The sequence below is a fragment of the Leptopilina heterotoma genome, unplaced genomic scaffold, assembly GCF_015476425.1.
Source record: "Leptopilina heterotoma isolate Lh14 unplaced genomic scaffold, ASM1547642v1 Lhet_39, whole genome shotgun sequence".
Classification (NCBI taxonomy): domain Eukaryota; kingdom Metazoa; phylum Arthropoda; class Insecta; order Hymenoptera; family Figitidae; genus Leptopilina; species Leptopilina heterotoma.
The window spans coordinates 187794-214391 of NW_025111058.1; the positions used below are offsets into that span (position 1 = coordinate 187794).

General features: G+C 23.9%; 1 protein-coding gene across 5 annotated transcripts in view; it reads left to right on the top strand.

Moving 5' to 3' along the window:
* LOC122506050 (tubulin polyglutamylase TTLL4-like) overlaps positions 1-26598 on the top strand; it is a 369559-nt gene that overhangs the window by 144744 nt on the left and 198217 nt on the right. For all 5 annotated transcript variants that reach the window (XM_043618022.1, XM_043618023.1, XM_043618026.1 and 2 more), the window contains exon 6: positions 21449-21511. The gene's annotated coding sequence lies outside the window, so the exon portion shown is untranslated. The remainder of the gene's footprint in view (positions 1-21448; positions 21512-26598) is intronic.

The following is a 26598-nucleotide window of genomic DNA, read 5'->3' on the forward strand; positions in this document are numbered from 1 at the left end:
TTGAAAGATGACTTAAATCAAATTATCCTGCGTTAAATAGCATAGAAAATGAGAGAAAAAACGGTTTTTGGTTAAATATGATACTACTACTGCTAGTTCTACTACTATTACTACTATAGAAAATATAAAATTTTGAATGGAAACGAAGAGAGGGCGGAGAACTTGAAACCGTAAAACGAAGTGACAAGTTGGTAAGGGGGGCGTGTTTATCGAAAAAATGATCCCAGGGGATTTAGGAAAATCGTTTTCACTCCCAATATTTATGTACGTTTCGTATTCATTCGTTAAAAAATAAAAATATTCATTCAAAACTCGTTTTCAAATCTACTCACATTTATATGTATAAATATAGTCAACCACTATTTATGTAAATCATTCGAAAAATTTTCTCCCTAAATCAAACTTTATCACATTTCTTTGGAAAAAAAAGAAGAGGATATAACGATCTTTCCTTTTTAAATGCTATTATCGAAAACAGTAATTAAACTTCCCTGTTTTGAATAATTTAATGAGTGGATGATTTTTGATTCTTTTACACTGTGGGAAAATTAGAATTGGAAAAATATGTTTTAGGAAAATCGACAGACTTTGGAAAATTAATTTTAGGAGATAAGTTTTTAGGACGAATTTAAAAAGTTCAAGTTTAATTAATTTTTTCTGTGAATAATTATAAACCCGAAAAGAAAATTTATTTAATCCAAATAACCGATTAATTGTTAATAACCGATTAAACTTCTTACCACCTTTTTTTTAAAATAAAATTAGCAATTTTAAAAATAATAGAATTTAAAAATTTTCTAATTTAAATTTTTTTTTTTGAAAACACTAAAAAAATTCAATTTTGAAGAAATTACAAATAATTGCAGAAATTCAATTATTTTCAAAAAAAAAAATAATAAAATAAAATTCTTCTTATAAAATTCAACTATGTTCAAAATTTGAAAAAAATGTCTAAAATTTTAATAAATCCTTCGAAAAAATTCACTTATTTTTGTAAATAGTAAAATTCTTTTCAAGAATTCAATTAATTTTATAAATACCTACTAAAATTCTTTGCAGGAATTAAATTATTTCTAATCCAATTTAAATATAATTACACGAAAGAATTTAATTATTTTCAAAAATTTCCATGAAATTCAATTTCAACAAATATATAAAATTCTCTATGAATATATAATTCAATTATTCTCAACAATTTAATTAATTTTGTAAATAGTAAAATTGTTCGCAAGAATTCAATTATTTTCAATACCATTTTAATAAAATTCTTCTTCATAAAATCCAATTGCTTTCAAAATTTTCAATTGAAGTTATTAAAGAAAGTAAAATCATTTTTTTAAAAATATTTTTAAAAACTGTTAATTTAAATTCTAAAAAAATATTCTGTACAATATAAAACTTCTCCCATACAATATTGACTCTCTAAATTTGAATTAGTGACTTGTTGCTATTGAATTTTTGATAGAAATGATTATTTATCAGTGAAATTTACTCTATAAATTTGGAGAATTAGGAGAGTTTACTATTTATTAGTAAAATTGACTAAAATTAGTAAAATTTCCACTAATTTAAATATATAGAACAAATTATTCAATTCTCATCGTACAAATTAACCAAATTAACCGACAATTATCAATTTCGAATTCTAATATTCCCCCGTTTGGAAAAGTACATCATTAAAAAAAAAACCCCTAATTCCCAGTCTCTCCTCTCTAATTTCAAACTTGAAGTAATTTTAGAAAAAACAATAATTAATCATCCTCTGATTTTTCAATGTTGGTTACCCACTTTCCGTATGTACATAGTTTATATACAATTCATCATTGACAATGACGAATAGTTACAAATCCCATGAAAAATAAATGGTTGTGACGAAATTTGAGCTTCCGCTAAAGCTTACGTCTTGAATATTTTCAACTAAAAGGAGAAAAAAAGAGAAAGATTCTCTAAATATATCCCCTTATAAACCTTAAAATGAAACAAGAAGAGAAAGAGAGGGATATACATATATAATACATAAATCCGAAGAAATCTTTCCTTTTCGCGCACAAGTGTGTATATATACACAAATGGTACACAACTCCATACACCCTCTTTTACAACATTGGCCCCAGTATATTTGTCGAGGGGGCGAGGTCGTAGTCGTTTCAATTTACAACCACGTGTGGTTCGCATTACCAACATGCGGGGGATCCTCTCATTCTCTTACTCGTCTCGCCTCGTTTGAATTTTTTCGAACTTGAATTTTTAGCGCACATGCCACTGACCATTCCACATATATACATAACGCACAGTGGTCTCCTAACTTGTCACGGGGCAAAAAAAAAAAAAAAAAAAACAATTATTTATCTTCTCGAATGTTAAATGTTTCCGTTTAAGAGAATATCAACCATCTGCCGCACATCAAAAATGTCCAATTCGGACTTTTTTTTCTATCACATTTGCAAAAATAGTTGTTTATACGAAAAAAAAAGAAATTTCGGTGGAAATAATTTGCATTTTTTTTTTAAAATGAGGAAATTTATTAAAAATAGTTTTTTTTTTTTATTAAAAATAGTTACTATTTTTAATAAATTCCCTCATTTTCAAAAAAAAGTGCAAATTATTTCCAACACCGGACCTTGAAACCTTGAAAACCTTGAAATGGACGTGAATTTTGTCAAACCTTGAAAAAACCGTGAATTTGACGTGAATTTTTTTAAAAACCTTGAATTTTAGTATTATATATTATTAAAACTAAAAAAAAAATTTTTTTGACCATTTTCAAAATTTTATTTTTTGATCAGGAAATCAGGGAATTCAGGGAAAAGTCAGGGAAAGTAAAATTGGTCAGGGAAAAATCAGGGATTTTTATTTAAGTAACTGGAAAAAATTGAATTTTTGAGAAGTTACAAATGATTGCAAAAATTCAATTATTTTCAAAAGTAATAAAATTCTTCGCAGAAATTCAATATAAATTATGATCGAAAAATAAAAAAAATTTTCGTAAAAATTCAATTATCTTTAAAAATAATAAAATTCTTCTCTAAATTTCAATTATTTTCAAAAAATTTTTCTCAATTCAATGATTTTCAATATCTACAGTTTTAATAAAATTTTTCAAAAGAGTTCAATTACAATTTAAAAAAAAAAATTTTGATAAAATCCTAAGCAAACTTTGCAATAATTCAATTATTTTCATAAATAATAACATTTTTTACAAAAATTCAATTATTTTCATGAATAATAAAATCCATCATAGAATTTCAAGTATTTTTAATACAATTTTTAATTGAATTCCTCGAAAAATTTAATTATTCTTGAAAATTTTATTAAAATTCGTCAATAGAATTTAATTACTTAAAAATTTGTTAAAGAAATTCTTTTTGAAAATTGAATTTTAAAAAACATTCAAAAATTCAATAAATTATTTATTTTTGTATCTAAATCATTGAATTCTAGTAGAATTTTCTAAAAAAAACTTGATTTTCATTTCATAAAAATAAATTTCAGTTCAAATTTTAGATAATAATTGAATATTAAAAGCAATATAGCCTAAATTTTTAGAAATACGTAATTGATAAAATACAGAATTGAATTCTTTCGAAGAATTTTAATAAAATTTTTGAAAATAGTGATATTTTTCGAAGAATTTACTTAAAATTGTATTAAAAATAATTGAAATCCTGTGAAGAATTTTATTAATTTATGAAAGTAATTGAATTCTTGCAATGAATTTTTTCAAATTTTTTTTTAAATAATTGAAATAATGTAAAGAATCTTATTATTTATGAAAATAATTGAATTCCTCCATCGAATTTTATTACATTTTTTTAAATAATTGAATTCTTTTGAGAACTTTTATTAAAAAAGTAGATTTTGAAAATATTTGAATTTCAACGAAGAATTTCATTATATTCGTGAAATGTAATTAAATTCTTACAAAAAATATTAAGAGAATAATTCCATTTTTCTAGGAATTTACTTTAAATTGTATTATAAATAATTGAAATCCTCAGAAATTTTATAATTTATGAAAATAATGGAATTTTTACAACAAATTTTATCATTTTTTTTTTTAAATAATTGAATTCATGTGGAAAATTTTATTACTTGTAAAAATAATTGAATTTATGCAACGAATTTTATTACATTTTATTTAAATAATTATATTCTTTTAAAAACTTATATTAAAAAAAGTAAATTTTGAAAATTTTTGAATTCCATTATTTGTGAAAACATCCAATAAAATTCGAAAAATTTAAAAGAGAAAAAAAATTCAAATGCCATATTACGTATCTTTGAATCTTGCTTTGAAAACATATTGACACTCGGCTAACTATTAAAAACTTAAACGACCATAACAGTAGCTCATTCCCTCGTCCCCCTTTTTTTTCTCTCATCTCCTCTCGTGTGTTAATTCCCCTAAACCGAAATTTCAGTCCTCGACGATTGCTTACTAATCTCGCGTCGTTACCGACTAATGTACTTTTCTTATACACACCAGCAGCAAAAAAAAAAAGGAGAAAAAAAAGTCTAAAAATTTTCGAAAGATATATACGCCAGAGGGGGAGACGCCTTTTTATTATTTAGGGGAGATCCTTTTATTTTGCCCTGAGCACACTCACGATCCTATTAATAGCTAATCTTTCTCGTCTATATTCCTTTTTAAGACGTGAAGAAGTAAAAAAAAAAATTTCTTCGCCTTAAAAAAATGAGGGACTACTCAGGCAAAAAAAAAAAAACTGACCACGTGCATCGGCACACGTGATATCGTGGGAAATGTGAGAATCTGGTATATTAAAAAAATTTTTCTCGCTGAAAAAAAAACAATGTAAAAAAACTTACCCTGTGGCAGATTAGGGTTGTCGTGACAAGATTGTTAGAGGGCATCATTGAATTGAAATAGAATGCCTCAAAGTATTTTTTTATTGATGAGTTTTTTTAGGGCTTTAGTGCACGCATCATGAAAGACGAGCGATGCACCTGATTACAGGTGTAAATCCGATATAAACTTTTTTTCCCCAAACTTTTTTTTTTTGGGAAGTTATTTTTTTCCGTGGATTATCAGGTGCTCGCGCGGTTCAAATAGTTGCGTAAAAAAAATATCATCTTTAGAAAAAAAAAATTTATTAACGTCTTAATTCTCTCACTAACTTTTTTAATTCGAAAGAATTTTTATTTTTTAAATGAATATTTCAGTATCGATTTAATTTAATCGTTTAAAGAAAATAAAGAAGAAATTGAATATTATTTTCCAGAATTTTAAATTATTTTTTCTGTAAATAATTGAATTCCTTAAAAAAATTTTATTATTTATGCAAATAATTGAATTCCCGTGGAATTTTTATTATTTATGAAAATAATTAAATGTTTACATACAATTTTATTAAATTTTTTTTAATTATTGAATTCGTTTTGGCTAATTTTATTAAAATCTTAGATATTGAAAATCATTAAAATTAGAAAAATGCATTTTATTTTTGAAAATAATTGAAATTAGGACAAGAATTTTTTGACATTTATGAAAATAATTGAAATTTGGAGAAGAATTTTGTTACTTATAAAGATAATTGGGATTTTTACGATAATTTTTTTCAAATTTTGAACATAGTTGAATTTAATAAGAATTTTATTTTTTTTTTAAAATAATTGAATTTCTGCAATTATTTGAAATTTCTCCAAAATTGAATTTTTTTAGTGTTTTCAACAAAAATTTTAATTAGAAAATTTTTAAATTCTATTACTTTTAAAATTGCTAATAATAAAATCTATAAACTCAAGTGAATGAATTTTTTTGTTTTTTTTTTCTTTAAAGTTTGAAAACATTAATTTCAATATTAAAAAAAATGAATTATTTATTTAATAAATGGTAAATTTATTTTTTATTTCTTATTAAAAATTTAAAACACAATAATATTGGAAAATAAGAAAAGGGCGGAAATTTTCATCTGAACTTTCAAAACTTTAAAGGCCTTAATTTTTTTAAAAATATGTAATTAGTTAGTTTAAATAACTTTTTTAGCAGACATGTAGGAATTAAAATATGTAAATTTTAGTTTAAATATTTTTTGAATATTTTTAAATAATAATTAATTAATTTTTGCCTGATTTTTCGTTCGTTACCCACTTAATTATAATAAATAGTAATATTTTAATATTATTTTAATATTTAATATTTTAATATTTTAATATTTTTAAATAATATTTTAGATTATATTAAAATATTTTTTTTCGGAATAAAGGGAAAAAATGAATAAATGCATTTTTAATGTTTAAAAAAAACATATAATTGCTTTTCGAGATGAATGAAGTGAAAATTAAGGAATACATAAATAATTACGTAGAAGAAAAGACGGCTTTTTTCCAAAGAAAAAAAAAATTAGTTATTCGTTTCAAGTTTTTTTTTATTTTTATCCCCTGGGTGTATTTTAATGGGTGGAGTTTAAAGGCGTATGTACATAAACAGCGTATTTTTGGGGGCAGGTTGTTTCTCCTTTTGCATCATCGCAGCGAGAACAAGTGAGAGAGAGACCTGTTAGGAAAGTTTCCTTTTATAGGGAGGTTCGATTCATTTCGTAAGGTGAATGGAATTTGCCAGAAGATCCAAACAATGAAATCCCCTCGTGAGTCTGATATAATGATGAATGAGTCTTTCCTTTTTTTTTCTTTTTTTAATTAAAATTAATTGGAAACTTTCATGTAAAATTCGTTTGAATCTGTAAATTTGATTTAAATTCAGCAGTTTGTATTTTTAACTTGGTTAATTTATTTTTAACTTGGTTAATTTATTTTTAACTTGGTTAATTTATTTTTAACTTCGTTAATTTAATTTTTAACTTACATCTTGTTAATTTTTACTTGTAGTTAACTCTCTAATTTTAAATTAGCTGAAAATAATTAGTTTGGTAGTGAAAAATCCATCAGTTATTTAATTTGGAATATTTAGTAATAATAAATAATTAATTAAATTTTCAGTAATTAAATAGTTGATAATCGCTAATTTTTAGTTACTTTTGGGTTATTTTTTACTGTTAATTGGATGTTTGCTACTAATTAGTTATTTTCTACTATTAATTATTGAATTATTTCTACTAATTAGTTATTTTCTACTATTAATTATTGAATTATTTCTACTAATTAGTTATTTTATACCAAAAATTAATTATTACCTGCTAATAATCAGTTATTTTCTACTGATGATTAGTTATTTTTTACTAAATACTGAAGCAAAAAGTCAGCCAAGATTTTACTATCAATCAGTTATATATTTATAATTCATGAATTTAATTACACGAGTACTCAATTATTTAATATCCGATGTTAAAAATTCGAGGGTCATTCAATTAAGGTGAGATGATGATGGTGATAGTTTCGAAAAATATGCGAACCATTTTTCTTCCACTTCAATTAGCACCTGATAATCACACAATCTTGGTCCTGTATCTTGAAAACTGTACGTGACTGAGTGAATGACAAATTTATGCGTTAGGTGAAATAATAGTTCTGATTATTATCATGGTTCTCAGCATCATAGAAGTCCTCTTTCATTTTTATCGAAAGCTTTTCTTTTTTGTCCCCAAAAAAAGTTTCGAAAATCACATTCATAATCGGATATCTATAACGATCTGTCTCACTTCTCGTCTACTCCCAATTAGTGTATCGAGTTTCATTGAGGGATTTTTTTTTTTGTCAACCCCTCTGTCTCTCCTGTTAATTATTGCCTCAATCATTATTTTTCTATTTGTTTAATATTTAGCCTAATTTTTGTTCTGTCAAATGTAACCGTTCAGCCAAATTATGATCTTGTTTTTAACATAGAATACTGATTATTATCATAATTGTAGTTTTAAAAATTTTGTTTTTCATTTATCATCATCAGGCTTCTGTCGGATAATTCTTCTCAACGTCTTTTCTTGAAGAATATACACAAGATTTCTCGAAAAGTACTCTCGAACTATCAAGAGAGAGTGAAGAAGTAGTAATAGTGGAGTGTGAAGAGCGGTAGCTTGAAGATACAAATATTTCTATCATTCACAGCATCACAATACCATGAACGAACAATGGACTTCTTCATATATTGGCTGAAGTTTCTTGAGATTTGTATACACTATTCATTCTCTTTTAATGTCTCCCATTGGCGGAGAATTCCGGAAGATCAATAGATTCCTCTTCCGTTTTATACATACATATACTTCACAAGAAGAAATAAAAATTTTTCTTGACTTTTCTTTCTTGTAGTATAAAAATGTATAAGAGGGACGCTATTGCAACCATTATCCACTTAGTATAGGTTTCTGAGCCCCTCGTTTTCAAATGTTTTATATGGTTGATCATGGATATAGAGAATCATAAGAATACTGGTTTTCTTCTGTGTACGCTTTTCTCTCTCTCTCTTTTTTTCTCTCTTTTTCTCTCTCTTTTTTTATTCCATCTTTTTCTTACTCTCTTACTATTCACTCTCCATCTCTTTCTTACTCTCTCTTTTTTTACTCTCCGCATCTTTTTCTCACTCTCTTACTCTCTGGTTAGATTTACGATTTCTTGGTGCACGTGTTCACAAAAGGATCATCACAGTACGCATCAAAAGGCGTCCCGAGGCACATTCGGTTCATATTTCCCTTTTAACCAAACCCCCCTTTGTCTCTCTCACTCTCTCACTCTCCTTCGCTCTATAAGTGTCCAAGAGAGTGCAAGAGAGGAATGACGCGCTTTGTAAAGGAATTGGCTGTGGGTGGATGATTGTTATTATAAAAGGCTAGAGACCTAAGATGTTGCATTCACTTTTCTGTATATTATATTATAGATTATATATTATATTAAAGGGAGAAAAAAAGTAGAGAAAAATCGATACGTAAGTGGGTAGGATGTACGTTAGAATATTGTAAAGGAGAGACGCCTCCTTTCACGCGGCTTTAATATATTTAAGAAGCAACCAAAAAGAGGAAAAAATAATAATGAGAAAATACAATCTTTTTAAGAGCATTCAAATAAATTTGACTCTAAACTTGTTTTTAATTAAATAATGATAAAAAAAAATTAATGAAACTAAACAAAACTGAAAATCGTTAGATTTTCAATTTTATTTAGTTTCATTAATTTTTTATTTAGTTAACATGACTGTTATTTGTTCTAATCTTCCAATCTTTCTTTAATCTGATTCTTATTTGTCTTAATTTTCTTTTAAATTGACATTTATTTGACCTAATCTTTCTTTAACCTGATTATTTGTGATATTCTTTCTTGAAACTGATTTTTATTTAACCTGAGTCATATTTGTCCTAAGTTTCCTTTAACCTGATTTTCAATTGACCTAATCTTTCTTTAACCTAATTATTTTTTGACCTAATTTTTATTTGACCCAGTCTTTATTTAACCTTTGTTTTATTTGTCCTAATTTTCCTTTAACCTGACTCTTGCTGGACCTAATTTTCCATTAAAGTGATTATTTGTCCTAAGCTTATTCTTTAACCTGATTGTTTTGTTAATTCCAAAAAAATCCTCTTGTGATATTTCTTTAAAATTGTTTAAAATGTGTTGTTTCTTTAAAATTTCATTGAAGCAAAAAAATTGTTTTTGAATCAAAACATTTTCCTTGTATAAAGAAAAATTAATTTTCAATCAAAAGAACAAGTCGCAAACTTAATCATTTCTTTAAATCAACAAAAAAAATTTCCTAGGTGTAGGTAAAAGTAAAACAAAATCAAATAAAAAAATTAGAGCATTAAAAACTAGAGAAAATAAAGAATCAGATTAAATACAAATTATTCCTAATAAATAAATTATCTGTGTATATTAAAAATGGATTAAAAACTATACCAAATAAAAATTAGAAAAACTAAGTTATTGTCAAAGAATATTTAGGTTAAATGAAAATTAGGACAAATATACACCCAGAGAAATATTTTTGGGTGCAAATAAAATTGTTTTTAAAACTTATCTCAAATATACACCAAGACAATTTTTTTGGGTGAAAATAAAACTATGCTAAATGAAAATTAAACCAAATGAAAATTAGGTTAAATATACAAAGGAATTGTTTGAGTGCAAAAAAATAATTATTTTTAGAAAATTAGGTCAAATATACACCTAGAGGAGCTTCTTGGGTGTAAATAAAATTGTTTTTAAAAACTTAGGTTGAATATACACTCAGATACATTTTTTTGTGTGAAAATAAAATTATGTTAAATGAAAATTATGCCAAATGAAAAATAGGTTAAATATACACCCAGAGAAATTTTTGGGGGCAAATAATTTTTTTGCAGAAAAATTGGCCAAATATAAACCAAAAGAAATTTTTTGGTTGCAAATAAAATTGTAAATAAAATTAGGTTAAATGAAAATGATGCCAAATGAAAATTAGGTCAAATACAAACCCAAAGAAATTTTTTGGTTGCAAATAAAATTGTTTTTAGAAACTTATGTTAAATATACACCCAGAGAATTTTTTTTAGTGAAAATAAAATTTGTGTTAAATGAAATATATAAACAGAAAATTTTTTTTTGGTGCAAATAAATTTTTTTTCAGTAAATTAGGTTAAATATACATCCAGAGAATTTTTTTTTGGTACAAATAAAATTGTTTTTAGAAACTTTGGTCAAATCTACATACAGAGAATTTTTTTTAGTGAAAATAAAATTTGTGTTAAATGAAAATTAAGTCAAATATACACCCAGAGATATTTTTTTAGTGAAAATAAAATTACGTCAAATGAAAATCATTCCAAATAAGAATTAGGTTAAATATACACACAGAAAAATTTTTTTGGATGCAAATAAATATTTTTTTTAGGAAATCAAATCAAATATACACCCAAAGAAATTTTTTTGGCTACGAATAAAATTGTTTTCTGAAACTTAGGTCAAATATACACCCAGAGAATTTTTTTGGGTACAAATAAAATTATTTTTAAAAAATAAAGTCAAATATAAACCTAGAGAAATTTTTTGGGTGCAAATAAAATTATTTTTAAAAACGTAGGTCAAATTTATACACCCAGAGAATTTTTTTTTCGGTGAAAATAAAATTATGTTAAATGAAAATTAAGTCAAATATGCACCCAGAGATATTTTTTGGGTGAAAATAAAATTATGCTAATTGAAAATGATGTCAATTGAATATTAGACAAAATATACACCCAGAGAAATTTTTTTTGAGTGAAAATAAAATTATGCTAAATAGAAATTAAGTCAAATATGCACCCAGAGTAATTTTTTTTGTACTGGAAATAAAATTGTGTTACAGGAAAATTAGGACAAATATACACTCAAATACATTTCTTTGGGTGAAAATAAAATTTTGCTTAATGTAAATTAGGCCAAATATACACCCAGAGAATAATTAAAATTCTCTTTTAAATTAATAAAATTATTAGACAGATTAAAAAGAATAATTAAATATAAATTTCGTTTATTATAAAAAACAATATTTTATAGTAAAATTCAAAGAAGTAATAAAAATATCGTCATGTATTTGAATCTTCAAAAACTTTAAGAGACATAAAGAGTTCAGTGAGTTTGAAAAATATTTTTCTTTACTAAGTTTACAATTTTCGTGATGAATTCACAATCGTTTACAATTGAGAGAAACTAAATCTGTAACTCATCAAAACTCTTGAAATATGTATATAATAAGTGACTCTGCTAAATTGCTGAAGAATTTTCTCCAGCTTTATACAATAACATCCATTCATGATCTTTTGAAATTTAGTCAAGTAGATACTTTACGATTATTGAATTGAAATCATTATGCCAAAAATTTTTCAAGAAAAACTTAACGCAAAGTTTTCTCACCTGCCACTTGACTGAGCAATAATAATTCCAGTGGGGGAAAAGAAAGGAGAGAGAGAATTTTTTTTTTTTTTTTCAACGCGTTAAAGATTGACTTTAATATGTCTATTATGGATGTTAAATAAGCTTTCTTGGTGCACCTGGTATCGCGCGTAGTTGATATTATTAAGGATCCCTTTTTATTTCGAAAAATATTTTCTCTCGCTACGGCCCTAAAGAATAACACTCGATCTTGGCGAATCGTTCCCAAGTCAGATAATAAGAATAATAAAAAAAATAGAAAAAAAAACCTTTTCTTTTTCCACCCGCGCGCGCTCGCGATGAATTTCTTTTGAATTTGTGATTTGAGCCGTGAAGGCGCGTTCTTAAAATCGCCTTCTTCGAGCCTAAATGGCGTCAAATAATACAATAATTGTCCCTTTTAGAAGTCGAAAAGGTACATTTTTCAGAAATTTGTCCGTCGTGTGTTATTGTCCTTATGTGTATTTGTATGTGTGTGTTCTGACGAAGGACTTGAGTCGGAGAGCTCTTCTCTAAAAGTGGTTTCAAATTACATTGGCGTAGAAGTATTTTCAAAAATTTGGGGAATTTTTTGTTATTTTTGCTCTTTTTGCGGCTTAGAATTTTTTAAGTGTGTGTCTAAGAATAATAAAAATAACACTTAAGGGACTAATTCTAAAGGAAAAAAAATAATTTCAATTTTTTTCACTAATAGTAAAGGTGAAATAAAAAATTTAAAATCATAAAGTTCTACGAACATTGGAATAAATAAATTTGTTTATATCTTTTTCAAAATTTATTTGTTAATTAAAATTTTGTTATATAACTAACAATATCAGTTAGAGAAATTAGTTGATTAATTTTGTTTCTTTAAAATTTCATTGAAGCAAAAAAATTGTTTTTGAGTCCAAGAAATATTCCTTGTATCAAAGAAAATTTAATTTACAGGAGAAGAAATAAGTCAAAAGAAATAATTTCTTTAAATTAGCAAAAATTTTTTATTGGGTGTAAGTAAAATTAATACAAAGTCAAATACATTCAGAGAAATTGTTTGAATGAAAATAAAATTATATTTTTAAAAAATTATGTCAAACACACACCCAGAGAATTTTTTTTGGGTCTAAATAAAACTATTTTTAAAAAATAAAGTCAAATATAAACCCAGAGAATTTTTTTGGGTGCAAATAAAATTATTTTTAAAAAATAAAGTCAAATACAAACCCAGAGAATTTTTTTGGGTGCAAATAAAATTATATTTTGGAAATATTACTTCAAAGATACACCCAGAGAAATTTATTTGGGTGAAAAAAAAAATTATATTTTTGAAAAATTACGTCAAAGATACACCCAGAGAATTATTTTGGATGTAAATAAAATTAGGTTGAATGAAAATGCTGCCAAATGAAAATTAGATGAAATATAAACCCAGAGAAATTTTTTGATTGCAAATAAAATTGTTTTTAGAAACTTATGTTGAATATATACTCAGGAAATTTTTTTTAGGTTAAATATAGGAAAATTAGGTCCAATATACACCCAGAGAATTTTTTAGGTGCAAATAAAATTGTGTTAAATGAAAATTAGGTCAAATTAACACTCAGAATTACTTTTTTGGGTGAAGATAAAATTATGCTAAGTGAAAATGATGTCAAATGAAAATTAGGTAAAATATACACCCAGAGAAATTTTTTTGGGTGGAAATAAATATTTTTTTTTTTTGAAATTAGATCAAATATACAACCAAAGAAATTTTTTTGAGTACGAATAAAATTGTTTTTTGAAACTTAGGTCAAATATACACCCAGAGAATTTTTTTGGGTGCAAATAAAATTAATTTTAAAAAATAAAGTCAAATATAAACCCAGAGAAATTTTTTGGGTGCAAATAAAATTGTTTTTAAAAACAGGTCAAATATACACCCAGAAAATTTTTTTTTTTTGGGTGAAAATAAAATTATGTTAAATGAAAATTAAGTCAATTATACACCCAGAGATATTTTTTTTTTGATTTTATAAAATTATGATAAGTGAAAATAGTGTTAAATGAATATTAGGCAAAATATACACCCAGAGAAATTTTTTTATGTGGAAATAAAATTATGCAACATGAAAATTAAGTCAAATTTGCACCCAGAGATATTTTTTTGCACCTTTTCCCTGGGTGTACGTTCAGTGTTATATTAGACCAAAAAAATTCTGTTTAACAGAAAATAAATAAAAAAAAATTTTAATTAAATAAAAATTCGATAATAAATCAAAATTTAATAAAATTTAACAAAAGAAAACATTCCAAAGTTTTGAAAAAAACTATTTAGTAAACAATTTTTTTTATTTTTATTTTTATATCAGAATTCTTTTCTTTTCAATAATAAAATTCTCATAATTATCACATTGTATGGCTAATAAAAAAAACAATTTATAAAAAAAATACCATTTCGAAAAGAAATAATAAATTCCTTCCTTTTTTCTCGATTTCTTTTATAAGAAAAAAAATTCGAACAATGCCAATAAATAGACAAATTAAGGATAAATTTTATAGCACTTTACGATTTTACGATTTTTGAAGTGGAGTCTGCGCCAATGAAGGGGGAGAAAGATCACATATATACAATAGATGAGGTCTGTCTATTGCTTCCATTGTAGTGAACAAGTCGAAATAACTTGAAAATCACTCCATAATAATGCTTTTGATGACAATAGAAGCGGGAGGTTCTTTAAAGAACTCGACCATCAAGAGTGTTTAAAATAGTTTAAATGCATTCATTTCAATGTCAAAAGTTAGTGAAAAAGTGGAGAGAATCACACAGACTATTTTTTTCTTCGTGAACAATTTTTTTTCTCTTTTTTTTTGAATTTGATGTTTTGTGTTGCCATCATTTACGCAAAGTAGTCTCTCTTATATTCTCTTTTTTTCCTTTCGCTCATATTCCAAGAATCCTTCTTTCGGCATTCAATATTTTTCGACAATTATTCTGGTAGCAAGTAGCAAATTTTAGTCTGAAAAGCCTCTTCTTGAACATTTCTTTGAATCAATAAAAGTTTTCTTTTTCAAAAACTTGAAGAAAAACTTCTTTTTTTGGAAGGGAGGTTTTCTTCATTATAAATGTAGTTCAGTAGCAATTTTCGTAATTCGTTTCTATTCGTTTCCTTTAATTTTTCTTCTTTATTGAACAAAATTTATTTTCGGAATTTTTTTCAATGAGAAATGAAAAAAAAATATTTTTGAATTTAAAAGAAATTCGACTTTTTTTAACTTGAAAATAATAATTATTTAGTGTTTTTAATTTTAGTTTTTAATATAACTAAATTATTTTTCAACAACAAAAATGGTTTTTTCAAACTTAAAAAAAAATATTTTATTTAGTAAATAATTGAACGAAAAAATATGCATAACTTCATATAAATTATTATTAATTATGTAAATTGGTAATTAATTAAGTAGAAACAAAATATAATTCGAAAAGAAATACTAAAAAAGAATAAAGATTTATTTGCTGAAATAAATTCAAAAGAATCATCTCTTAAAAAGAAGCAGGCTAATAAAAATCTCGTGTAAAGGTGAAATTATATATCTTATCGAATTTCACAGAGTAAGCATAATATGTTTAAATACATTTTTACCTTTAAGGATCATTTTATCTTTGAAAGTTTATCCCACTTTCTTGAAACCTCAGCTGTATGGTATTAAAAATTAAGAAAGAGAGATAGTGAGAGAGAAAAAAAAAGAATTCTCCTTGAAGCTACAAAATTATTATATTCGCCGTGTTACGGATCGATCATCATCAAGTGGCAATTTAAAATATTATTTTTTTTTCTTAATTTTTGACTCTGAAAACTTCGTCACGGATTCAAAAGATTTTTATCTTCCATTATATGATTAAGGTTAAAATGAAAGAGAGAGAGAGAGAGAGAGAGAAAATAAAGGGATTTTTTTTTCTTATTTTAAGGAAAGTATAATAATAATCGACGTCCAATATATATGTATATACGAGAAAGTTATTTAATCATAGTGCGATACAACAAACAATTTAAAGATATTTTTAACGCTAATTGAATTGTGCGCAGGTATTATTTTTAGGTCTTTTAAAAATTTTTTTTTATTTTTTTATCATGATACGGAGAGAGAAAATTAAGCTTTTCGGTAAACAGGGAGTCATTTCATTGAAAAATCCCATTTAATTGGTTATTAAAATTATGATCAACCCATTTTAACACCTGTGCGTGAAACTTTTTTCGATTTTATGGGAATTTCACAATTTTTATTACGCATATTATTTTGTTTTGTTTATTATTTTTTTTAATAATTTATTAAATTAGTAATTAAATTTAGTCAAATGTATTGGATTTCGATTAATTAATATTTTCTTATTTTAATAATAAAATAATTTGAAAATTTTTAATTCAAATTTTTGTTGAAAACACTAAAAACATTTAATTTTGGAGAAATTACAAATAATTGTAAAAATACAATTATTTTCAAAAAGAAATAAAATTCAATTATGTTCAAAATTAAAAAAAAAATTTTGTCAATATCCCAATTATCTTTATAAATAAAAAAATTCTTCCCCAAAGTTAAATTATTTTTAAAAATGTAAATAAAATTTTTGTCCTAATTTCAATTATGTTAAAAAAATTTTCTCTTTTCAATGATTTTCAGTATCTACTATTTTAATAAAATCTACCAAAAAGAATTCAATTATTTTAAAAAAATTTTATTAAAATTGTAAGCAAACATTTAATTATTTTCATAAATAATAAAAATTTCACAGGAATTCAATTATTTACAAATTTTTTTTATAAATTCCTTCGCAATTTTCATAAATAATAAAAATTTCACAGGAATTCAATTATTTAAAAAATTTTTATAATTTTTTTAAGGAATTCAATTTTTTTCATAATTAATAATTATTTTATTAATTATAAAAAAAAATTTTTTATTTTTTTTAATAATTATTATTTCGTAATAATTTAATTATTTTCATAAATAATAAAATTCTTTGCAGAAATTCAGATTTTTTTCTAAAGTTTTAACAAAATTCTTCGCAATAATTCAATTATTTTCAAAAATAATAAAAAATTTTTTTAAGGAATTCAATTTTTTTCATAATTAATAAATATTTTGTAATAATTTAATTATTTTCATAAATAATAAAATTCTTCGCAGAAATTCAATTTTTTTTCTAAAGTTTTAACAAAATTCTTCGCAAGAATCCAATTTTTTCAAAATCAGAATTAAAAAAAAATTAATTCTTCGAAAAAATTCAATTATTTTGTTAAAACTTTAATAAAATTACTGCATGAATTAAATTATTTTTTAAACTAAAAATAAAAGATATAAATTTTTTGCAGAAATTCAATTTTTATAAAATGTTTCTTAAGAATTCAATTTTTTTTAATAAATAATAAAATTTTTAACGGAATTTCAATTTTTTTTTACAAAATTTCAAGAAATTCTTAGCTGGACAGCAATTTTTTTTTATAAAAGAATAAAATTCTTTACAGAGTGTTAATTAAATTCTTTGAAAAAATTTAATTATTTTCATAATAAAATTTTTAGCAAGAATTAAATTATTTTTTTAATATTTTTGTTATTCTTAATTATTTTTATTATTTGTTATTCTTAATTATTCTTTTAATATTCTTTGAATCTATTTTTGTATCTTCGGATTTTATTTTCTTTATTAAATTTTTTAAACAATAGAATCAATAGAAAAATTAAAGGCCAATAGGAATGAGGGGGAGTCAATTGTTTAAAAAATTTAATAAATACAAATAAAATTTTATTTGAATTAAGTAATATTTATTTGAAACAAATAAAAAATTTAATGAAACTGAAGTTACCAGTTGACTCTGAGTTAAATATTCCTTTTTTCTGGGTGTATTATAGAATTTATATTTTTATTATAAAAAATAATCCAAATTATTTATTACTTGAAATAAATTATTTAGTATCAATAACATTTTATTTACTAAAAATTACAATTTCTTCGGGTTTTTATTCTTTTCAAACCATTTTTTTCGTTAAACCGCAAACATTTTTGTTTATTGCAAACAATCCTCGATAGTGATGTAAGCCATCGATTATATTTCAAATTCCAACCTGAAAGGGATATCCATTTATTGAAGGGAGTATTTTTTTTTACTTAAAAGAGCGTCAAATATTTGACAATATTTTCAATATCCGCCACTTTGGTCGAAGATTACAAAGGGAGGTTGGGAAGAAGAAGAGAGAAAGAGAGAGAGAGAAAAAAACGTACATATTGGAAGAATTCCTTTTGTGTGGCATTAGATCTTTTCGATGTCTAGGATGTATATTTTCACTAGAGTGCCTAAGGTGGTGTCATATTGCACATATTCTCAGAACAAAAAAAAAAAAAAAATCTTGCGTTTTTAAGATGATAGAATTTAGAGAGAGCAATAGTGTTGTGCAGATCAGTCGACTGTATATAAGTATTTTTCTTTCCTCGATCCGCGAACATTAGAACGATAGTTATCTAAATGGAAAAATTGTATTCAATCGAAAATGAATGCATAATAAAATACTTCAGGTAGTTGGCTACCCATATAATCAAGGTTTAATGTTGGTAATCTGATCCTTGAGCGCATCAATATTTTTTTTTTCCTTCATAAAGCGTTCACCCTCGAAAATGAAACTGTCAACTTTTCATCTATACCAGTAGAATTTACCCTCGAGTTTTTATTTTCCAGAGATTAACCGGATTAATCCATTTTTCGAAATGATAAATTTTGGGAATAATAAAGCACGACACATTTTAAGTAATATTAATTTCTTTTTATAGTAAATATTTAATTTTATTTATTTCTACAGTCGAACCTGTACGAATGCAACTCTTAAAAAATTTTTTTGTATTCAAAAATGTCGAACTAAAATTAGTTTCACTTAGTTTCAGAATATTGTAAAAAAATACAATAAATTACACAATTAAATTATAAACTGACTCTTATTTGATCGAATATATTAATTCAATCTTAATCCTACTGTTTAATTTTTTCGCTTGAGAATTTTTATAATAAATTATTTATTTATTTTGAATACAAATTTTATTTTGCAAAAGTAAAATTTGTTTTAGAACCAAATACAATTTATTTAAAGCAAGTACACTGAAAAAATAATTTATTTGTTTTAACTAACCATGTACTTGTCTATTAATTATCAAATCGTAAATATTTACCTAAATAAAATAATTGTTATTTGAATCAAATAAATTTTTTTCAGTGGGAAATTTTTATTTCAATCAAATAAATTTATTTTAAATGTAAAATATTTATTTGAATCAAATATTATAATTTATTTAAAACAAATAAAATTTTTGTCTTTTTCTGGATATAATATTTGTCTCAGAATTTACTAAATCATTTATTTAGTTCAATAAAATTTAAGAACTTATTTGACACAAATAAAAAATTTCTTTGCTTTAAATAAAATCTTATTTATTATTTTTTCTTATTTGTTAATTATTTTTTCTTACTTATTAATTATTTTTTTGTGCCAAATAAATTTTTATTTGAAAAAAATAAAATGCTTTCTTTACCAAAAATTCCCTCTGACAAATATAAAATCATTATTTTGTCTTCAAAGTTTATGAAAATTATAAAACTTATTTTTTTTTAATAAAAAAATTTATTATTCGTTTCAAGCAAAAAACTTAATCGTTTCAAGTAAAAAATTTATGTGTTTCTAGTAAAAAATTTCTTTCTTTCAAGTAAAAACTTATTTGTTTCAAATAAAAACTTCTTTGACACATAAAATTTATTTGTTTAAATAAAAATTAATTTCTCAGAAAGAAGAACTTATTTTGTTCTAATAAAAAAATCTGTCTTACATAAAAAATTTATACTAAAGAAAGAAAATATTTCTTTGGCAAAGAAAATTATTACCTAAATTAAAAAAAAATTTTATATGAAACAAATAAATTAGTAAACAATAAAAGCAAATAAATCAATTTTTTTTATACCCTCACCCTTGGTGTGGAACTGTCAATTTTTCCCTGTACCAGCAGAATCTATTCTTACGATTTTATTTTCTATTAATATTGTTAGTAAATAAAAAAAAATTCTAAAAATCCGTTAAATTTTTTATTGTGTTTAAATTATAAATTATTTGACTTCAAACTTTATTCATATTATAAAAAAAGCTTTCTTTGTGTATATGAACATTTTCCGTTGTCTTAAAAAAATATTTCACTCGAAAAAATAAAATTTTTTTACAAATTATAAATAAATTTTTTTGAATTAATCGAATAGTTTTCATAAAAAAATTTTTAATTTAAAATAAAATGAGTTTAGAAATTTTTGAAAATATTCTATATTCCATCCTGATGTATTAGAATCTCCATCTGTTGGGAAAACTTTGAACTTGTTGCTTAGGAGGGTTGAAAAATCGGTTCCTAGATGGGGTGCTAATCCAGAGAAAAAAAAATCTACCAGCTACCCTTAATTAGTATTGCCCCTAATTAACAATAGAATATTATTATTATCGTCATTTTTATGAATCAAAATGTTTTTTTTTTAAATTATTATTATTAACATTTTTTTTTATAATTAAAATTATGTTAATTTATTTCTAATTCTACATGCTTTTATTAATTTATCACCTATATTAATTAATATTAACAATAATAGTATTAATATACTGAACAAAATTTTATTTTATTCAAATAAACAATTATTTGTCTATTATTATCAAATAAATATTTACCAGTGCCAATTATTTTTTATTTGAGTAAATTAAATTGTTTTTGCTTTAAATACTGAAATTCTTTGTTCAAATCTAATTTTATTTAAATTAAAAAAAAATTATTCGAATCAAGTAAATATTTAATTGATAACAGACTAGTAATTATAGTAATAATAATAAGGAATAAATAAAGAAAAGTAATAATTTTTTTCAGTGAAGTAATAATAAAAGTAATAGGAATAATAATAATTAAAAAGATAATTGTTAATTAACAATAGTAATTAATAGAAAAATAGTTATAATAATAATAATAATTAAAATTGTAATAATAAATTAACAATAATAGTTATAATTTATTTATTCAGATTCAGACGGGAAGTAAATTCTATGAAAACTATAATTTGAAATAATGGTTATTATACTAATTACCAAAAAAAATTAATAATAATAGTATTGACAATAAAAAAATAAAAAATTGCAATTAAGTGATAACAAGCAATTTATAAACATTATTATTTTCAGCGTTATTTTTGTTTATATTTACTTACATAATTTTACGAGATTAAAATATTTAAATGTAACAATTTTAATACTTTGCATAATAAGACAGTAAAGAACTTTATTTGCATGAAAAATAAGCAATTTCAAAAGTAAACCAATTTGTCTTGAAAAAATTTCTAGCAATATAAAATAAAATTATATAATAACTCAAATTCTATTTTATTTTAATTATAGTGCTAATTATTTTAATTTTAAATATTTAAAGTTTTTAAGTAAATCAAATTTTTAATTATTAAATTTTTATCAAAAATCATTTTTTAAAATTATTTTCTGTGGAATAATGGACCAAGTCATATGTTTTCCATTATTTTCCACATCAAATTAATTATTTGTATTCGAAAAACAATTTTTTTTAATTCAAAATAGAATTATTTTTTTTTATATTAAAGAGAAAAATTAATTGAAAATTTTTTTGTTTCAGAACTCCGCAAGGAAGGAATCGTGACAGGAGAGGAATACAGAGAGAGGATTGTAAATAAATAAGGTAAGTCAATTTATTTATCAAAAAACACACAATTTTATTAATTAATGAATAATAATTATAAAAGTGCTGATCAAGACGATAAAATAATGGTACACACATAATATTATTATTATTATAAAATTAAAAAAAAATTGGATCATGCTGTCCAATTTTTCGTAGACAAAAAGAGACAAAACGCTGCGTTACTAAAAATTAATCACTGGGTGCAAAATAATATGTGAATATTATATAAAATAATAATCGATGTGAAAAAACAATATATAGTGTCTATTAATTACAATATTATTGTAATTAAAAATGTTGAATTAATTTTGATAAAAACTAATTTCGATTACAATTTTTTTTTTAAGTATAATAATTTTTTTTTCCGATCAGAATGATATAGTAATCAAATTCTGTTCGTTTTATTAATTATCTATGTATCACAAAGCATCGCTCGAGCTTTTGTTTATTTTCTAAAATCTAACTTACAATTTTTTGTTTAAACTATTTTTTTTATTTTTTTTAACACTACGATTTTTTTCTTCTTTTTTTTTGTTCATGGTTTCACAAAAAATTAATTCTAGTATTGCAATTAAATCCCTGATTATCCTATTGGAAGACGTCGATATAAAATAATATAATTTTTAAATTAAAGCATTCGATGATGTTTTAATTTATCACAGTTTGAAAAATTAGACGATCAGCATATTTTTTGTTGTAGCTTTTGTAAATTTTTATTATGGAATTTTGCAATTATTATTAAAGAAATAGTTATTTATTTATTTTATTTAAAAATTATGGAAACAATTTTTTTTGTGAATTAAAAGAATATAAAAATATGCTGATCTTTAACAATAGTTTTTAACAAATATCACAGTTTTAATATGAGATCACAATGCAAATCGGAAAAATTCTTTTCGATAAGCAACTAATTAACAATATTTTGAGATCACAGTTTTACGAAATTGTTAACAATTAACGTACATAGAATTTTTTTAAAAAACTTAACAACAAGTAACGAGAAACAAAGTAAAATTTTCTATTCTAAATTCAAAATTATAACAAAAACAAATTATGAAATTAGAATTGAAATAATAAAAATTTTCGAAAAATTAAAAGAGCCAAATAAAAAACAATTGTCAACGAATTTTAAACAAGAAACAATTTAAACAAATTTAAAAATATGAAACAATTTTCAAAAAGAAAAGCAAGCAAATGAACAAAACAACAAAAAAAAACAAACAAAAAAAAATTAAAAGAAGCAAATTAAAAACAATTGCAAACAAATTGAAAACAAAAAATTTAAACAATTAAAAAAAACAAAAGAAGAAACAAATTAACAAACTATGAAAATAAATTTGAAAAATTGAAACGAATTTGAAAAACTGAAACAAATTTAAAAAACAAAAAATCACATTGAAAAAGAATTTTTTAAAATTGAAAAACAAAAATTTAAAAACGGAAAATTGTTTCAAAATGTTTTTAACAATTTTTAATCAAACTTAATAGTGAAATAACAATAACAAAATCAAAACTTAATAAAGTAACATTAATAAAACTTTCGAATCATGAAATTTAATATCAAAAAATTTAACCAAAACATAATTTTTGAAACCAAATTCCACTTAATTGAAATTTAAGAAAATAATTAACTTTTTGAGTTTACATAACAAATTAAAAACAAATAAAATTTTTCTCATGACACTTAACGCCAAAAGAACAATAATAAAACTTTATCAAAATTAACCTTCAAATACAAAATTTAGAAACAAAACAAATTTCTTTTCATAATATAAAATTAAAATCAAAACTTAATATTGAATTAATAAAATTTTCAATCAAATGAAAACAAAAATTGTTGGAAGACAATGATGAAACAGAAAAAATAACAAAACAATAACAACTTGAGATCACAGTTTCAAAAAGTAAAAAACAAATTGCACATAAACAAATAACCTGCATAAAATTTTGTTTTTATCTATAAAAACAAAACATATATATGTTTATAATTTTATATAAAATCTGGTCGATCACAGAAATTCATATTAAAAAATATGCACTGGGCGGCCTATTCTTCGAACATAATATTATGTTCAAAATTATTCCTAATTCTGCTTAACTATTATCACAAAAAGCAGTCAAATTCTCTCTTTCTAAAAAAAAACAAGTTTTCCCATTTTACAAAAACGAAATTTTCTTTAATTTATAAAGATTTCTTTAAATCTTTATGAAATTTATAAAAATTTTGTTTATAAACTATTAAAGAAACAATTTCGTACAATTTTTTACCTTTTTCAAACAGGAAAAATTAAAAATTCTCTAACAAAAATAATCTCTTTTTATTGAACTTACTTTTTCCCCCTTAAAATAAAAAAATTTCTCTATTTTTTCCAAAAAAAAAATCAAACTTTTTTTTCTCAAAAAAAGAGAATTTTGTGAAACCAGAAGATGTTTTTTTTTTGTTGTTCTATTAGTAAAAATCGTAGTGTAACTTAAAATTTAAACATTCAAGAAAAAATATTTAAATCGTACATTAAAGCAAAATGTTCAAATTTAAACATTTAATATCAAATATTTAGCCTCGAGCTAAAATTAAATCTAAAATAAAAACTACAAAAATTGAATAAAATACGAGATCAAAAAAAAAATTACAATCTAAACTTAAAGCTCTTAACCAGAAGTTGTCGGGCATCTTATAAATTACAAGTTTATAGTAAATTTAAAAAAGAAATTTTTTAAATTGACAAATAAAGAAAAAATTGTGCACAATAGTAAAATTAAAAGTCAAAAATTGATTTTTTTTGAAATTAATAATCGTGAATTCTTACTGGAAAAATCTGTCATCTTGAGTTATTGATGACAGCTTGGATCCGGAACGGTCGAATTTCTCGATGATTGGCGTTGTCAGTCGTCATCTCCAAATCGGGAAACTTGATCGTCGATGACTCGAAGTTTTCAATCCTCCAAGTGATCGTTGTCAGTCTTCAATCAGCCCCATCACTCCATTTGTTACTCCTCCGAAGAAAATAATTTTCAGTCAATCGAAAATTTGATGCTTCTTCTGATCAAAAAAAAGATTTTTTTCTGATCACAGGTTCTGAAGTTGTTGATTTCTCGGTTTCTTCAAAGATGGTTTGAAGAAAAATTGATGATTGTCGGAAAGTAAATTTTCCACAAAGTTGATGATTGTAGAAAAATCGTTTCCACAAAGTTGATGATTGTAGAAAAATCGTTTCCACAAAGTTGATGATTGCAGAAAAATCTTTTCCACAAAGTTGATGATTGCAGAAAAATATTTCCCACAAAGTTGATGATTGGATGAACTTGCAGATATTTCAATGAAACGTTTGGTTTTTTATTAAAACGGTTCGTATTTCAACAAAGTCGTGGATTTTTGTTTGATCACAAAAAAGTTGATTCAATTCATTGAAGTTGCTTCAATTCTTCTTGGCGTTTGATGAAAGTTGTTGTCATCAACAGTAGTAGCTGTCAGCAGTGGCACTTGTTGACAGGAAACCATGGTCAATTCCCTCAATTCATTCTCGAAATTTTCATTGTCAAATTTCCAGATATCCTCCAAATTGAAGGTCATCTTCTTGCTCCGGCTCCTCGCATTTCTTCTCCTCCTTTCCAGGAAGCAATGCGCCCTCAGAAGGGAAGATTTGACGAATTTCTTCGCTGACATTTTGCCTGTCACTCCCAGCATTATTCGAATAAAAAGAAAAAAAGAAAAATCTTTTTTTACTCTTATCACTTTTTTGTAAAATGTTTCGAATCACAAATACTGTTTTGGACACTGTTTGTTGCGAAAGGGAGAGAGAGGAGAGAGAGGAAGAGAGAGAGAAGTACACGTGCGAACTTGTAGCACGAGGACTTGAACTGGTTGGTTTTTTTTTTCACGTGTGTAACGCACGTTCGAGTGGGTGTGATTGAATGCGGAATGGGATGAAAGCCATCGACTTATATAGCTGAGGGTGGCGCATGCGCTGCGCGCGACGCGTTTCTTTTCTGAAGCGTGCAGGACACAAGCTTATACGTTTTCCAGTGCACAGGTATATAGTGTGGGCAACTTTTTAAAAGAAACCCCCCCTCTGGCCCCCTTCTTCTTCTACTTCTTCTTCTCTCCCTTTTCATGTATACACACACTGAGGCGAAAGCATATTATATACATGTTGAGAAAAAGGGGATAAAAAGCTGAGTAACTTTAGTAGCCAGTGGAAGGTTGAGCGTCCAACAATTGACGATTATAGAAATTTATGCTTCAAACCGCTTTTTTTCTCTTCAACTTTTTTTCTCACCCCCACAAAAGAGAGGAAAATTGTCACTGAAGAGGACTTTTCAGTGGCAAATTTTCTTCTATTCGAGATTCTTCATGTGTGCTCGATTGTATTTTGCGACATTTATCCCTAAATTTGTTTGTCTAGATTTTTTGTATTCTAAAAATATTGTTTTTTTAATGTTCCAAATTGATTTTTTTATTCTTTAAATTGGATTTTTGTTTCCTAAGTTGGTTATTTATTGTCCGAAATGGTTTTTAACTTTCCAAACCGATTTTTAGATTTTTAAGTTGGTTTTTAATTTTCCAAACCGATTTTTAGATTTTTAAACTGGTTTCTTATTTTCAAAATTGGATTTTCATTCCCAAAGTTGGTTAATTATTTTCCGAAGTGGTTTTTAATTTTCCAAATTGATCTTTATTTTTTTTATTAGTTTTTTATTTTCCTAAATGGTTCTTAATTTTCCAAACCTATTTTCAGATTTTTAAGTTGGTTTTTTATTTTCCCAATTGGTTATTTATTTTCCGAAATGGTTTTCAATTTTTCAAACCAGTTTTTAGATTCTAAGTTGGTTTTTTATTTTCTAAATTGGATTTTAATTTTCTAAATTGGTTATTTATATTCCTAATTCGTTTTTGATTTTCGACACTGATTTTTACTTTTTTAAGTTGGTTCTTTATTTACCCAATTTGAATTTTTGTTTTTAAAGTTGATTTTTATTTTCCAAATTGGATTTTAATAATTTTCAAAATTGGATTTCCATTCCCAAAGTTGGTTATTAATTTTCCGAAGTGGTTTTTAATTTTTTAAATTGATTTTTATTTTTTT